Here is a 5000-nt window from a genome sequence, read left to right on the forward strand (position 1 = left end):
ATTTTTATGGCTTGTAAATTCATACAATGGTCCCCTAAGCCTTCACGTGAAGTTTCGTTGCAAGATGACTCGTTTTCTATTTTTCACGATTTTCGAAACTTTTTGCGGTTCGGGATTTTTTAGAATTTTTTCAGAAGGAGTTCTGGCCCCAAATTTTGTGGACGTGATCCTTCTATTTTTGTTGGCATGCACAAAAAAATTCAGCTAAAAACTCGAACCGGAGAAGATTTCGTGACCGTTTGAAAAAAGTGTCCCCATTTCAGACACTTTAACGGCTACTGGCAGCAAACCTGTAAAATCTCAAACGCTCTTTAAGGGGGTGTGAGTTCTCAGAGGTTTGATGAGGGATAGGGGGCCAACACAAGGGCCAAGTACCAGCACCCATCGCACGTCATGTGCGCACACCCCCCCGGCCCCCCTCCCAATCGCCGGAACCCCAATGCCGCCGGTCAGGTTCTCCGGCGGTACTCCGGCGGTACTCCGGCGATGCTCCGGCGATGCTGTCCCGAGTGAAAAAAATGCGGCACCAGCACATGCTGGAGCCAAGCATGGGCACCGTGGCTCAAAATCGAACTCCGGCCAAGGCCTCGACCATCAATGGCACATGATGACGCATGGTGATGGCACATGCATCGACCATCATCGGCATAGGCTGCCCTTCGGTACGGGCACCTGCCTCGACCGCCATCGGCACAAGCTGGGCCCTGGTGTGGGTTGTTGCCTCGATCACCAGCGGCACATGCTGAGCCTTGGTGCGGGCGGTTGCCTCGAGCACCATCGGCAGACCCTGGGCCCTGGTGCGGCCGGTTGCCCCGATAACCATCGGCACACGCTGGGCCCTGGAGCGGCCGGTTGCCTCGATCACCATCGGCAAAAGCTGGGCCCTGGTGCGGGCGCTTGCCTCGACCACTATCGGCACACGCTGGGCACTGGTGCGGGCGCTTGCCTCGACCACCATCGGCACACGCTGGGCCCTGGTGCGGGCGCCTGCCTCGATCACCATCGGCACACGCTGGGCCCTGGTGCGGGCGGTTGCCCCCAGCACCATCGGCACACGTTGGGCCCTGGTGCGGGCGCTTGCCTCGACCACCATCGGCACACGCTGGGCCCTGGTGCGACAGGTTGCCTCGACCACCATCGGCACACGCTGGGCCCTGGTGCGGGCGCTTGCCTCGACCACCATCGGCACACGCTCGGCCCTGGTGCGGTCGGTTGCCTCGAGCACCATCGGCACACGCTGGGCCCTGGTGCGGGCGGTTGCCTCGACCACCATCGGCACACGCTGGGCCCTGGTGCGGGCGCTTGCCTCGACCACCATCGACACACGCTGGGCCCTGGTGCGGCCGGTTGCCTCGAGCACCATCGGCACACGCTGGGCCCTGGTGCGGTCGGTTGCCTCGACCACCATCGGCACACGCTGGGCCCTGGTGCGGGCGCTTGCCTCGACCACCATCGGCACACGCTGGGCCCTGGTGCGGCAGGTTGCCTCGACCACCATCGGCACACGCTGGGCCCTGGTGCGGCAGGTTGCCTCGAGCACCATCGGCACACGCTGGGCCCTGGTGCGGTCGGTTGCCTCGAACACCATCGGCACACGCTGGGCCCTGGTGCGGCAGCTTGCCTCGACCACCATCGGCACACGCTGGGCCCTGGTGCGGCCGGTTGCCTCGAGCACCATCGGCACACGCTCGGCCCTGGTGCGGCAGGTTGCCTCGACCACCATCGGCAGCCTCGACCACCATCGGCACACGCTGGGCCCTGGTGCGGGCGCTTGCCTCGACCACCATCGGCACACGCTCCGCCCTGGTGCGGTCGGTTGCCTCGAGCACCATCGGCACACGCTGGGCCCTGGTGCGGCAGGTTGCCTCGACCACCATCGGCACACGCTGGGCCCTGGTGCGGGCGCTTGCCTCGACCACCATCGGCACACGCTCCGCCCTGGTGCGGTCGGTTGCCTCGAGCACCATCGGCACACGCTGGGCCCTGGTGCGGCAGGTTGCCTCGACCACCATCGGCACACGCTGGGCCCTGGTGCGGGCGCTTGCCTCGACCACCATCGGCACACGCTGGGCCCTGGTGCGGGCGCTTGCCTCGACCACCATCGGCACACGCTGGGCCCTGGTGCGGCAGGTTGCCTCGACCACCATCGGCACACGCTGGGCCCTGGTGCGGGCGCTTGCCTCGAGCACCATCGGCACACGCTGGGCCCTGGTGCGGTCGGTTGCCTCGAGCACCATCGGCACACGCTGGGCCCTGGTGCGGCAGGTTGCCTCGACCATCATCGGCAGCCTCGACCACCATCGGCACACGCTGGGCCCTGGTGCGGGCGGTTGCCTCGACCACCATCGGCACACGCTGGGCCCTGGTGCGGTCGGTTGCCTCGAGCACCATCGGCACACGCTGGGCCCTGGTGCGGCAGGTTGCCTCGAGCACCATCGGCACACGCTGGGCCCTGGTGCGGCAGGTTGCCTCGACCACCATCGGCACACGCTGGGCCCTGGTGCGGGCGGTTGCCTCGACCACCATCGGCACACGCTGGGCCCTGGTGCGGGCGCTTGCCTCGAGCACCATCCGCACACGCTGGGCCCTGGTGCGGCAGGTTGCCTCGAGCACCATCGACACACGCTGGGCCCTGGTGCGGCAGGTTGCCTCGAGCACCATCGGCACACGCTGGGCCCTGGTGCGGGAGCTTGCCTCGAGCGCCATCGGCACACGCTGGGCCCTGGTGCGGCAGGTTGCCTCGAGCCCCATCGGCACACGCTGGGCCCTGGTGCGGTCGGTTGCCTCGAGCACCATCGGCACACGCTGGGCGCTGGTGCGGGCGCTTGCCTCGACCAGCATCGGCACACGCTGGGCCCTGGTGCGGCAGGTTGCCTCGATCACCATCGGCACACGCTGGGCCCTGGTGCGACAGGTTGCCTCGAGCACCATCGGCACACTATCGGCCCTGGTGCGGGCGGTTGCCTCGACCACCGTCGGCACACGCTGGGCCCTGGTGCGGGCGCTTGCCTCGAGCACCATCGGCACACGCTGGGCCCTGGTGCGGGCGGTTGCCTCGAGCACCATCGGCACACGCTGGGCCCTGGTGGGTTTAGGCACATCTTCAAATTTCTGCCGTGCCAATGCCATTTTTATGGCTTGTAAATTCATACAATGGTCCCCTAAGCCTTCACGTGAAGTTTCGTTGGAAGATGACTCGTTTTCTATTTTTCATGATTTTTGAAACTTTTTGCGGTTCGGGATTTTTTAAAATTTTTTTATAAGGATTTTTGGCCCCAAATTTTGTAGGCATGATCCTTATATTTTTGTTGGCATGCACAAAAAAATTCAGCTAAAAACTCGAAGTAGAGAAGATTTTGTGACCGTTTGAAAAAAGTGTCCCCATTTCAGACACTTTAACGGCTACTGGTAGCAAACCTGTAAAATCTCAAATGCTCTTTAAGGGGGTGTGAATTCTCAGAGGTTTGATGAGGGATAGGGGGCCAACACAAGGCCAAGTACCAGCACCCATCGCACATCATGTGCGCACACCCCCCCGGCCCCCCTCCCAATCGCCGGAACCCCAATGCCGCCGGTCAGGTTCTCCGGCGGTACTCCGGCGATGCTCCGGCGATGCTGTCCCGAGTGAAAAAAATGCGGCACCAGCACATGCTGGAGCCAAGCATGGGCACCGTGGCTCAAAATCGAACTTCGGCCAAGGCCTCGACCATCAATGGCACATGATGACGCATGGTGATGGCACATGCATCGACCATCATCGGCATAGGCTGCCCTTCGGTACGGGCACTTGCCTCGACCGCCATCGGCACAAGCTGGGCCCTGGTGTGGGTTGTTGCCTCGATCACAATCGGCACATGCTGAGCCTTGGTGCGGGCGGTTGCCTCGAGCACCATCGGCAGACCCTGGGCCCTGGTGCGGCCGGTTGCCCCGATAACCATCGACACACGCTGGGCCCTGGGGCGGGCGCTTGCCCCCAGCACCATCGGCACACGCTGGGCCCTGGTGCGGGCGCTTGCCTCGACCACCATCGGCACACGCTGGGCACTGGTGCGGGCGCTTGCCTCGACCACCATCGGCACACGCTGGGCCCTGGTGCGGGCGCTTGCCCCCAGCACCATCGGCACACGCTGGGCCCTGGTGCGGGCGGTTGCCCCCAGCACCATCGGCACACGCAGGGCCCTGGTGCGGGCGGTTGCCCCGAACACCATCGGCACAAGTCGGCCCTTGGTGCGGGCTCCTGGCTCGACCACCATCGGCACACGCTGGGCCCTGGTGCGGGCGGTTGCCTCGAACACCATCGGCACACGCCGGCCCTTGGTGCGGCCGGTTGCCTCGACCACCATCGGCACACGCTCGGCCTTGGTGAGGGCGCTTGCCTCGACCACCATCGGCACACGCTGGGCCCTGGTGCGGGCGCTTGCCTCGACCACCATCGGCACACGCTCGGCCCTGGTGCGGGCGCTTGCCTCGACCACCATCGGCACACGCTGGGCCCTGGTGCGGGCGGTTGCCTCGACCACCATCGGCACACGCTCGACCTTGGTGAGGGCGCTTGCCTCGACCACCATCGGCACACGTTGGGCCCTGGTGCGGGCGCTTGCCTCGACCACCATCGGCACACGCTCGGCCTTGGTGCGGGCGGTTGCCTCGACCACCATCGGCACACGCTGGGCCCTGGTGCTGGCGGTTGCCTCGACCACCATCGGCACACGCTGGGCCCTGGTGCGGGCGGTTGCCTCGAACACCATCGGCACAAGCCGGCCCTTGGTGCGGGCGGTTGCCTCGAGCACCATCGGCACACGCTGGGCCCTGGTGCGGGCGGTTGCCTCGACCACCATCGGCACACGCTGGGCCCTGGTGCGGACGGTTGCCTCGAGCACCATGGGCACACGCTGGCCCTTGGTGCGGGCTCTTGCCTCGACCACCATCAGCAGAAGATGGCCCCTACGTCGAACACCATCGATACATGCCGGGCCTTGGTGTGGGCACATGCCTCGAGC

This window comes from Durio zibethinus, unplaced genomic scaffold, assembly GCF_047325235.1.
Source record: "Durio zibethinus cultivar Kanyao isolate XHJ-2024 unplaced genomic scaffold, ASM4732523v1 HiC_scaffold_2, whole genome shotgun sequence".
NCBI lineage: Eukaryota > Viridiplantae > Streptophyta > Magnoliopsida > Malvales > Malvaceae > Durio > Durio zibethinus.